The sequence below is a fragment of the Agelaius tricolor genome, unplaced genomic scaffold (genome assembly GCF_023055355.1).
Source record: "Agelaius tricolor isolate 1412-34295 unplaced genomic scaffold, bAgeTri1.0.p SCAF_3, whole genome shotgun sequence".
Lineage (NCBI taxonomy): Eukaryota > Metazoa > Chordata > Aves > Passeriformes > Icteridae > Agelaius > Agelaius tricolor.
In genome coordinates, this window is record NW_027269263.1 from 61,129,269 (window position 1) to 61,142,214 (window position 12,946).

General features: G+C 38.5%; 1 protein-coding gene across 2 annotated transcripts in view; it reads right to left on the bottom strand.

Annotated features, from left to right (window-relative positions):
- Positions 1-12,946, bottom strand: part of SEMA3A (semaphorin 3A) — a 165,409-nt gene that overhangs the window by 47,420 nt on the left and 105,043 nt on the right. The window lies entirely within an intron of this gene.

Here is a 12,946-nt window from a genome sequence, read left to right on the forward strand (position 1 = left end):
GGAACAGAAATGAATATTGATAATGACAACCCATATACACCATCTTGTGAAAAAGCTGATGGTCCACATAAAATACCTCATAGAAAGGTTTTGTACCTTCCTCTTCCATGGGGCTTTTTTCTGCCCTTACTGGAAGCTGCTTTAGAGAAACAGGAGAACAGGACACAGAGACTGAAGGGGTGGGTAGCTGAAGAGAGCTGTGCCCCATGACTACCAAATTTTACAGTGTGACAAATGTTATTCTAGAGCTCAGGAAATATGAATAATCTCACTGACATCAATAGAACACTTCTGACTTACAAGGATATTGGATTTTGCCCAAACAGCAGTAAAAAAATCAATAAACACCAATTCTCAGATATGTGGCAATATTAACAGATACAATATATTATCACTAAATGCTTGCAACTATTTCATAAGACCTGTGCAGTCAATGGGAAAAATATGTAACCCAGTCTTCAAAGTAATTTTTCTTCTGCTTTTTTTTCTGAATGATCATCTGTACAAAAGCTGTCTCTGAAAGGTTATCTTGTTTCTGTTTATACCAAATTCTCTAACAAAATCTTCCTAAAAATCTTGCTGTACTTATCTGAACAGAAATCTTTAAAGCCCGCCAAAAGGAAATTAAATTTATATATATAAAGATATGTTAAAAATACTCTTTTCCATAATCTCGGAACAAAAACACAGGCCAGCTTATCACTTTAAAAGGTAAATCAGAAAGGGAACTATTTTACCCTCATTTACTCAGTGTGTTTGTGGCAGCTCTAAGTGCTCTGGAACAACGAATTCTGATGGATGCTGTACAATAAATGGTGGTTTCAAAGATTTACAGTTTAACCCTTGCCTTTGAAAGAGGTAATTTTCCCTGGTCATACCACAAGGCAACTCACCTTACTAACAGAAACATTCAACCTATAGACACCAGTGATACAGTGATCTCAGAACAGAGGGAAATGGAGCAAAAAAAGGCTTATCAGCCTCAGTTTTGGTGGGTCACTCTCAACAGTTTTTTGGACAACACTACTACATTTGAGACTGATATAGAGATTCTCAAAAGAAATGTTATCACATTTCAATAACACTGTATGCTATCTGTACATCAGCACATCATCTTTTTTTAGGGTTTTTTTGGGGTTTTTTTTGGTTTTTTTTTGTTTGTTTTTTTTTGTTTGTTTTTTTTACCATATGATATGTAAAAGCACTTAGCTACATGTTTAAAAATCAAACTTAACAGCCACCCTTTAAAACGGATAAATTTACACAAGCCCATGGAATTCAATGCAATAGCAAGGGATGGGATATTTCTGACACCACTTTGAGAACTACGAGCTGGACATTGAAGCCTGAAATAAGTAGTATAGGGCACTCTAAAGGTCAAGGGGAAAAAGAAGCATCACTTTGGCAATGAAGCAAAATGGGAGGTGCAGGATCTATTCCACTGTCAAAATTTAAAGGCATCAAATGAGGAACCATTTGTCAAATATTTTTTGTGTCTGTGATCTGTCCATCATATCTGATAATTGAAATTGTGTGAATTCTTCTTTATTTTCTGTTACTTAGTCCAACATACTGCCTTTAAAAGTGAAAAATATGTATCCATTTGTCTCTCCCATTTGTCCTTTTCTCTTCCTGTTTCCCCTTCCTTATACTACAGTCATGAATGAGGATCTGTGGCCTAAATGATGCTGTTGGTGACATCAGTGTCACCCTTTTGTTTCACAGTGTTGTCTTGACAGAGCCTGGGGAGGAACATGGTGAAGTGGCTCAAGTGGGACTGGAACAGTTTCTATCCTGGAAACATGGGTTTGCAGAACTAAGTGGAGAAAAAAATCTCAATGTTTTTTTATCAATTAAACTCTTGCAAATAATGGAACGTAATCTGAAGGGAAATTACATGTCATATTAAATACAGAGCTTTCTAATTAGGTGTTTCCTCTGCTCCTCTTCAAAGCCTACAGAAATATTAAGATGTCTACAGTTACAGCACAGAAACGTCTTCAAGATGTAACATTTGATATATCACAGTATTTCAGAAATAATGAAACTTCTACAAGGAATTAACAAATGTGAATTTAACCACAACAGATGGTCTATCTACATTTATTGATCTTACAAGTCCTTGTGTCATCACAAAGCCCTGCGTTAGGCTCAGTCCTGCTCTAGGAAAGTCCACAGCCACAACTCTATAAACACAGGAATTGAAACACTATCCTTGATAATAGAGTTTAATATTAGCTTTGCCATTCTTTGCTAGTGTAACTTTTGAATTGTGTTCTTGAACTACCTGAATGTGCTATCAATGTTTTAAATACACTGACATTTCCACTTTGTTGTAAAAATAGGCTTTTAATACTACACAGTGTTTAGCATTCTAGTACCAGCCATCAGTTTGATATCAGCCGTGACATTATTTAATTTTCAGAATCACAGAGGTTAAAGCTCACTGAACTATAAACAGTTGGAAACATGGAGTGTAATCCCAAGGCACAGCTCTGCACAAGCTGTAATTTAAATCATATTGCATGCTAAGCTGAAAAGGCAGTGCAGGTCTCAGAGGGCATGAATAAATCTGCAGTCACTGATTTGCCACACACATTTGTGTTGGGATTCTGTAACTGTGCAAATGTGATGTCTTCCTTTAGAGCAGAGGACCTGTCATCTACTGAGATTTGTAATTAAATAACCCAAAGAACAAAAGCAATTACTCAGCCCTACAAATATTCAGGCTGAAATGTGCATGATTTCAGGAACAAAGGGAAGGGGAAGTTCCGGAGACAGAGAGCAAGGGAGGCATTGAGTCTGTGATAATTCATCTGTGTCTAGTGCTGGTGGAGGCTTTAATGCATAGAACAGGTATGCACATACCTGGCTTCCTCTGAACTAATAATTCCGTCATCACAGACTCCACTCTGAAGTGGATGTTTCTCCAGCTAAGGAGCCAATTATGCCTCCAGCTGGCTCCATGCCACGTCAGGTGCCGGCTTTGAGCAATCAGTTGTGTTAATTGCAAGCAACACTAAATGCCTTTTGGGACAAGCAATTCACGGTTCAGGAATGTTCCTGTGAAGGGGGCAGGTTCAGCCCCATTACCGAGAACAAACCACAGAGTTTGCACAGGTCGCAGGCTAAGAGCTGGGATTTTATGGAATGGGGAAAAGAGGTGGGAACAGACCAAGGGGCCGTATCCTCACATCATTAACTCTGCTGGGCATCTCAGTTAATTGATGGGGTGGGGGCTATGTGGGGGGCTGTGTGCAGCCCTTCATATTTTCCCATATTGCCAGGCATTCTGATCCAGGCCAACAAGACTAAGAGTTTGGTCCGAGAGAAGATGCCTCAACTGCCCATGAACATGGGCTCCTTCCCAATAGCTGGTATTTTCTTTCTTTCTAGTTGTCATAGTGGGAAAACAATAGTTTTATATATGCATAGGAATTGTTTGATATAAAGAAAACACTAAAAGGGTGATAGCAAGACTGAATGAAAAAAATGGATGATGAAGGGCAAGCATATATTAAAAAAATAGCCATTGAAGGAATGAAGAGTAATAATAAAATGAGATGAGCACAATAATGAGATCAGAAATCGGATCTTGGCTGCATAGAGGTCATTGTCATGTATTATCAGCTACAGATCTGGTCTGTTGTATTTTTTAGTATCTATCTTTTGACTCACTACCTCGATAATAAGGTTTAACCAGTCATTTATTCATAAGCATGGATTTCTAATACATTTGTCCACGAGCCCCTGCACAAGCACTACTTAAAAGAAGGACCCTGTCCAAATGTTTGAGGTGATGAATGGGAAGCTTGGATTGAATCATTAGAGATAAAGGGAGTTAGTGTGTGGTGGGGAGTGGGAGGTACTGGTACAAACCTCAGTCTGCAGGTGCTTAGAAACAGCGTGCAGGCTCAGGAAGTCTCTCTAATACCCTTTAGAGGCTCAGTCCCTGGTGTCCCACATGGATGTACAAAGAAAACTTCTTAAAACAAAGCCATCTTATTTCTCCTTTTAACACAGACTAAAACATTGCCAAACACTTTTGCGTCTGAAGCTGTGAATTTCATTAAATTCAATGCAACTCGCTCAGCACTCTCTATTTTTGTGTGGCTGAAACCTTTAATTCTCTCCCCACCACCCCATGGCCAGCGTGCTCCAGTCACATCACACTTAACCTTTGCCTTGGCTTCTCAAAGAAGAATTTGTTTCACTCTATTCACAGCTTCAACAGTTTGGCAAACTGCACTCGAGCACCGCGCTGGGCCTTTATATTGAACACACTAATCTGATTGTTTTTCCACTCTACAAACTTTGGGTCAACAATCAAGCTGCTGCCAGAAACTAATTAATTTGCAAACAGGCCCCATTTTCACAGGGGGAGAGCTTTTGAAACCTATGTCAGCAGAGCTGGTCACACCATGGTGACATGCATTGTCATGGCATCCCCTTTTCTGGGTAATTCTCCTCACTAATTTTTCACCACACACATGAACTCAAATTACCCAGTCAACAGTAAATCTCTATTGAATGCCCACCAAACTCTGAACGTGGTGGCCTGAGAAGAGGAAATTGGTATTGACAGGGTCAACACTCATTAAATTGATGGCTAGAGCAGAAGGAAAAAAACACAAAACAACACAAGAATGCAAAAGGAAAATTCGGATGTATGTCATATCCCAATAAAGGGGGCTGTAACAGACCCACTCCTCCTTTGTTTAAATCAATTAGTATTCTGCTGTGTGACTCCTACAAACAGATTTCTGCTTAACTTGTCTGAAAAACTGGTTAGTGACTTTTGTGAGCAAGAAAGGAGGCACAATTTGGTAGTTAAAAGTCACTGGTTTTCAAGCATCAGAGCTGTGATGAGCTTTCACAGAGATCATGGGAAACCTACTTGAATTTGCAAGGTCTGTAACACAGAGGCTTGTCTTTGGAATCTGGCCACCTAATCTGAACTTTCATTTTGCTTAAGCTGATTTGGATCTCTGCAAAAATGATAATTACAAAGAAACTGGTGTTGTGTAATTTAAAGTGGGTTCTGTACCAAAAGCAAAGCAAAATGCAAATTTAGAACCCGAACACTACACCTCTTCTGGACAAATGACTCTTTTTTCCCTACTGAGATTTATCTCCAGGGAAAAGGGAGAGTCCTCCTATGAAGTGATGCATGTGGGTAGCAGATAGATTAGATAGATAGATAGATAGATAGATAGATAGATAGATAGATAGATATTATCTTTTTAATCATACATTAACTAAAAGTAGTACACAAAACTTTCTAGTAGAGGTTATTGCCACTGATGAATAATAGACTAAATTTGTCACCTTAAGTGGGCAGACTTTACAAAGCCATCCACCAAAGCCAACTCCTGAACTACTGAACTACTACAACTATTGAAATAAATCAATAGAAAAAAATATTCCATCCTAGGGTAAAAAAAAAAAAAAAGAAAAGAAAAAACGCTTTTTAGAGGAGATAGAATATCACTGGGACTACTGATAATTGGAAAATTGGAGGTGTTTTTAATCAATGTGAGAAGGGCACAGAGCCTTACCCCTCCAACTAAATGTACTCCTGGAGTGTGCTCATGCAGATGGAATTTTACACAGCAGCTCCTGCTGCTGAAAGAAGCAGAGAGGACTCGGATTTATTTTTCTAAAGGATGACTATGGAAATCAACTCACCCACATCATCAGATTTGAATCTGAACACCTCAATGAGATTTCCAGTTTTACCCAGTACAGAGGTACATTGATTTATCCACATCCAGAATCTCCCCAGAGCTTGTTCTGTCTCTTTCATCCAATGCCTTCCAGAGAAGGTGATGGGAATGGGGGCACTCTCAGATCTCACCCCAGCACAAGACTCATCAGGATTTACTGGGTTGTTATATTGTTGATATGTGTTGATATGTTGACCTTTCAATTCACAATTGAAATAAAAACCTTAAAATTTAACAACTTTAAGGCACATCACCAATAGATCAATTCAGTGCACAGGCGTGAGTGCAGATCTCAAACTGTCCATCACTGGCAAGTCTCTTTTTAGAAAGATTATGTTGCAGTGATCTGGTTGGGACTGGGGTCATATCCCACACTGATTGTTTTGAGAACTATGAACTTCTTTCCTAAAATTTTACTTTATGCAGCAGAGAAACTTCTCTGGTCTCCAGTGGAAACAGTGAACAAAGAACTCTCAACTCTACCATTATTTTTGATCTTATATGCACTATAAAGAGAGTCACAGAATGAATGAATTGCAGCAAAGCATGGCTTCTAATCTACACTCCCAACTATTACATTTTTTGGTGTGGATAGTAAGGTTGACCAAGTTAAAACCCATAAATGCCCATGGTTAACCATGTAATATACACATGTCCTAACTCAGGTTCCTGGACTAACTTGTATCCTAACTTCCTGGAGCATACTGTGGCTATAGCTCAGACCAATGTGTTTACTGATGCAAGTCCTCCTGCTCCAGGTCATGTTCTCTATAGTGTCAGGAAGCCTTCAAAATGTACAGTCAGACCAGGAGAATGTTCTCTGCTGCTTCATCTTTCCTATCCACTTTTTCCACTCCAATCTCAAAACTTGTCCTTTGGCTACTTTTACCATCTTTTTAACCTAAACAGAACAAAATAGCATCCACAGCACGGATATTTAATAAAGAAAATGACCTAATCCTAGGGGGCATGGGAGGGATAGAGAATGAGAAAGAAGATCTCTTTCCTAGAATGATTTCAAATAATTTCATTTAGGCCACTTGATGGGAAGATTTTATTATTTCTGGTTGTCTCCACCTACCATCTTCATGACCTTTCTCATATCCAGAGAAACTGTTAAGCACATTCTAATTGCTACTTGGTCTTTGATTTCTGAACCAAATGCTTCTCTTCCTTTGTATAAAGATACAGAGAACAGTTTTCAGACAGGTTCAACTGAATCAACTGGTTCAAATACACAAGTATCTTCTGATCAAGTGTTCAGCAGGGCCTTTGGCTTCCTGACCTGAAACCATTTCAGATCAGGGACAGGATAAATGTCAAGTAACAACAATAAGAAAGAGCCCTTTATTTTCTGATTTCAGAAATTCTACATGTCTTCCAAGAAAAAAAAGAATTGGTTGTGACAAAATATGTATATAGATAAAGCTTGTTAGATTGCAATGAGAAAAACAACTTAAAATTCATACTCGATCTCTCAAATATGGATCTACAGACTTAAGGAGTAAAAAAAAAAAAAAACAAAACCTTGTAAATTGAGTTTGTGTGCCATTCTGTTCACAGTATTATGCCACCGTCACCATAGTTTCTGAGCACTTCCTAGCACTGTGTTAGGTGACATTAGCATTTGTCACACATGGAATTTATCACTGTGAAATTATTTATTACTATTCTTAGCAATGAAGATAGTGGGAATGGGGGGTGGGAGGACTTATTGTGTGAGAAATGAGACTTGCATATCTGGACATGTTTTGTGCCACAAGGGTCGGAGCTGCTCGTGCTTCTGTAAGCCGCGGTGGGAAAGTGTGGAACTCAGTCCACACTACAGCCTGCATGACAGGACGTGTCAGCTGCTCAAATATAGAAATCCCTATTTTAAATGCAAGAGATCCTTTCACAGGAAAATTAACAGCAAAAGAACAACAACAAAAAAAAAATGACACAAAAAAATTTCCTCAGTGTTTTCACTCATAAGGTTGTTGAAATATGTCCTTGTAAATTCATGGGTAATGCAGACCTGGAAGAGGCTTCTTAGTCTATTCACTGTAGTCTCTTGGGATGTCAGGCAAATGTGCTATATAACAACACATAAAATGTTCCCTGAGTTCCTCTGAAAACCAGCTAGGCTGCCTCACTGACTACTTCTATTGGACAGCTTTTTCTAATTTCATTTCCATCATAGTTTAAGATTTCTAATTTGAAGACTGAATAAATTCATGTGCAGTTCACAGTTGTTGGGTTTTTTTAATGTCCTTTGTTTAAAAAGCTCTTCTCTTGATGGAGATTTACTCCATTTGTAGCATCCCTCACCTTCTTCCTTCAGTAATATCTTAGATGTATTTTATGAAAGAACACATGTTGTTTCGTAACCCCAGGTACCAGGATGTTTGGTTCTGTGGCCCTGTTTCCACAGCTAATACCTGTATTTACTGCATGCTGTATATCTGGATTGAGAATGGGTAGGAGATGAGCTGGAAAAAGGGAAGCTTAAAAGGCATTTAGGAACTAGGGAGTGGCACAGCAGAGGGGGCCATCAGTGTTTATGTATAGCTAGGAAAAGGGTTTGGTGTTGACCAAAGACTAATTATAGGTTCAAGGATCATAACATGTACACACTCAAGTCTCAGCAAGAGTAATTAATTTCTAACATTTTGTCACATTTAATGCATTTTATTAGAGAAGTAAAACTCCTGTAAACTATCTGCAATCTTTTCTTTCTGTTGCCATACATTAGTCTGCTATGCAATACATATATACTCAAGATCACATATGTGTAATGCCGATGCTGGAACATTCAACAAAGTGTCTGAAGTGGAAACCACACAAAGTGATGTCTACAGGTCTGTTTGAATGCCAAGAGAGTATCAAGTCTGTGTTTCCTGCCTTGGACCCTGTTAAATTTAAGAGGGCATTTTCTTTTTTATTGAACAGTCACTCAGCTTCTATAACTCTCAGCTGTTTATGTAACTGTAAAGATTACCAAGGACAATAACCTCAGGGAACTAAGCACAGTTACTACTCCACTCTAAAAATTAAGCCATGGAAAGTATGCTAAAATAATATCATAGAGTGGTTTAAACCCATAAAAAGCAAGGAAATGCCAAGCCAAGTCTGGAAATCCAGACTGACAATCTCTCTTAACCCCAGGTCTAGTAAAGAGGGTGAGTGAGGCCAGTATTTCTGGGGTGCAAACCAGATTCATAATACTATCCTAATGCAGCTTTTGTGATTTCATTTCCTTTCAGATTTTGCTCAGCCCAATCCTGCTTTGCTTTTAAAATAAATGTTTATGGTTATTCATTTTACAAAATGTTAACAATTTAAGGCCAGATCCCGTGTGCTCAAGTCAGAGAAGATGAGAGCGGCTTTAAGCTCTCTCCTTCCACTCCTCTAATCTTCAGCTTGAAAACTGCCTTGGGTGCATTGCCTTTGCATTGCTCAGCATTTGCTCTGGTAGACTGCACTGCCCACTCTGCCTTCTTGCCTGCAGCCATGCCCTCAGCCCTTGCAGGAAGGCGTGGGGATGGTGCACAGCAAACGCTGCCTGCCGAGCAGCAGGGAACTCCCTGGCACCAGGGGAAGCTGCTCCCACCTGCACAGGCCTCTACTCATCTTTCTTTTTCACTTCTGCAGCAGTTCATGGAAGCAGGACGTGATCCATGCTTCTTCAAAGCAACTTTATGCCTCTGAACTATGAGAGGCAATGGCACGTTTAAAAGGATTCGTGTACTTGCCAATAAGCAAGACTTTGTAAGGTTTATGTGTAACATCAAGGCCGTTGTTCCTTATAGTAAAGCTGTACAGAAGATTTTTTTCAACTTCAGAATATTTTTTTCTGAGAGTTTCAAAACAATTCTTGACTCTCACTGGGACTGGTTAAGATTGCCAAAGCTTCTTTTGTGCAGAGAAAACTCCATGCACGTACCAGAGGAGCCAGTAATGTTCAAGCGTGCATAAACATGGCTTATAACAAAGCTCATGATTCAGTCTGGGGCACTGAACTGCAGTTTTTCATGTCCAAGATGACTTCCCTGAGCACAGCTTTTTTACTGTATATTTGCAAATGCTTCCTTGTCACATCTGGCCAACTCTGTATCAATAATTAAATATACACTGCTACAGTGACTGATGTATAGTTCCCTAGCTTCTAGATGAATGCCCTGACTACATGGCTATAGAATCAGTCTCCCTTGTTTTATTTGGCTTGGTGACTGTTTAATTATTTATACAAAATGAAAGCTTTAGAAGCCTGTGAGTATTTAATATCTCTAAGAGACTTAGGAAGTCTTTAAGAGCTGCTGGTCAGCACCTTCCCTTGGGCTGGGCACAGTTCTCTTCCCCAAAACATACAATTTCTGTAAGAAGGTTGAGCATCTCCAGCATGTGACTATGTGATGTAGTAACTCTGTGTTCCTGCTTAAATCCCAAAAACTTAATCACTCTCTGTAATGTTGTTCTACTTTTATGCCAGTTCAGGGCAAGAATTTCTGGGAAAAGTTCACAAGCTCTTCACGTGCAACTGCCTTCTCCTCTCCATTTTTGGTACCAATCAGCTGTGTTTTCTGCACCCTGTCAGCTCTGACCTTAGCCTCAGTATGGAAAAAGCAGTTTAGCTCCTGCTCTGACTGCAGTAAACACTAGCAAGGACTTAGAGCTGGATGTCTCACCACCTAACTATTAAACTCTACAGAGATGAGAATTTGTCTCTAAGTTTGATCAGAACTCTTGCAGCTTTCAGTATATGCCCCTTAGAATACTCCTTTTTTACCTGAAGCTAAGCACTCTGTAAAAAGCAGCTAGGAAAGCAAACTCATCACTACACAGAAATCCATGTCTTTACTAAAAACTAATAAAGGTCTGCAAACTTAAGGTTCAAAAAGAGTTTGTATAGATCTTTAAGAAAGCAGTGAACACCTCAATCTTCAATGAGAGCTTGTTTCATTAAAAGCATATGCACTTTAATAATGTGCAAACACAGAGTTTCTTTTGTAATTATATTTTAAAAAGAAAAAATGAAAAATTAAAAACAATTATCAAAGGACTGGCATGCCTGCAGAGCTTCAAACCCAAACTATTATCATTTTTGGATTTCCATGTTAGATGCTGAAATTAGGAGAGCTGTGTGGAAAGGCTGCCAGGATCTTATCACTGGGAAATTAACAGTAAAGCCTCAGAGCCTCTAATAGGAATGTTGTAGTGCCGATTTTAGGCCAATCTTTCCATATTAGGAAGGTAAATGTATTAAGTTGCAGCAGAGAGAGAGATTTTAAAAACATACTTAAGGATCATTCTCTATTAAATTATGGACAGTTATGAGAATAATTTCTAAATGTTTCAATTTAATTCTTATCTTGTTTTAAATTAAGTTTGAAACTTTCCATACAGGAATACAGTGCAAGAACTTTATTTAAGAGTTGGAAATCACTTTCACTCTGGAATACAAAAAATGCTTTCTACTTTTATGCTCATTTTGTAAAATACTTAAATTCAAGAAAGCTTGAGGTTCATCAGCTCCCCACCTTGAGCACAGAGCAGTTGTGGTTTCTGCACTGTCAGATGTAACCTCAGTGCTAATTTGGGAAAAGCAGCTCTCACATGGAGTGCTGAAAGCCTGATAACCGAATCCACAACAGAATGACACGACTTCAGCGGGGAAGTACAGGGCCCGTGGACAATGGCTGCATTTTCCCACTGCATAAATCCTCCTGATTCAGCTGTCATTGTGCAAACCTACTGCACAAAAGCAGATTTTGCTTGCATGACTGGGTTTAAAATGTCATCATGACTATCATAACTGAAGTTGATGTTGGTCATCTTTAACACATTATTGCTCTACCAGGTAGCAAGATAGATGGGTATGTCTATAACCCTTGTACTTTACTGCTTCCTGAAGACCAGAAATCTTGTTTACTGTCACAATAAAATGACCCAATGAATACAATTTTTATGTTACTGGATAAACACAGATTGTAGAACTGAAATGCTGTAGACTTGAATCTGTTCTCCAGACAGATAGTTGTCCACATTAATTGCAGCAAAACTAAATTTAACAGGATATGCATCAGATTCATAAACTTTTCATATTAAAATACAGCTCCATACTTGTTATATACACACTTATATGATATGTGTATCCAATGTATGTTATATATAGAGTTAATCCAACTTGCAAGAACATTTTGTGGTTTTAATTATGAGTCAGGGGCTGATGTTGTTAAGGACTGTATATACAGCTGATGTGATATCCAGTTTGATACTAAAAGATCTTCACTAACTAATAACAAACTGTGTTTTAAAACATACTCTGCTCTTACACATTAAAATTTGTGTGAACAGTTTGCACTAAATTGTAAAACCACATAAGAAAGCCTGAACCTCAGCAGAGACATAAATAATATGGCTAGGAGCAAAAAATGTCAAAGAATAAAAGCAGTATGTACAGCCAAAGTAGAGCTAGTTAACACTTAAAAAATTAAAATTTAAATTGACTCAGCAACTACAGTTAGTATTACTTAATTCAAATGTCAGCTTTTTCAGACAATGAATTGTCATTTCCAAAATGCTCATATCCTTGTATAGCTAAATCCAAGTGTAATTCCATTTGAGCTATTGTAAATTTGACTTCAGTAGAACTTGGATAGAGTACTCAGATGTATTCTAAAGTATATTGGTACATGAAGGCAAAATCAAATTTCCTCTGAAACTATCTTTCCCTCCTCAGACATGCAAATAAACAACCACAGGCTTGATTGCTAATATCCATACAGTAATGCAAGCTATTGTGCCTTGCTAAACTATTGGATATTTTGAAACCAAATCACTTGGAATCCCCAGGACCCCCTTCTCTTTTTCCAAACTCCTGACAACTCTGGCTTGCTCACGAAGTTCTGCTGGTTGACTTTTGGCTGGATGTGGCCAATGTCCCCTTCAGTCCAGCAAAAATTAAACCTTGTACAAAGCACAGTCCTGCCCAAGGCTCTGGAGCTACTTTGTGTTCATGTGTGGCTGATGCCTCAAGCCTTGAGCTTCTGTCCAACTTGCATGACTATGCTGCTCATACTGTCTGTGTATGTTTTAAATTTAATCACACTCCACAAATCTTAGTGTAATTAAACCAAAAATGCTTCTTTATAAATCACTTTTGATTAGTTTAACTGGTTTAAGGCAGAATTCTGCCCCCAAATAAAAGAGGAGTGTATATGTCACAGATGTTGCTGGAA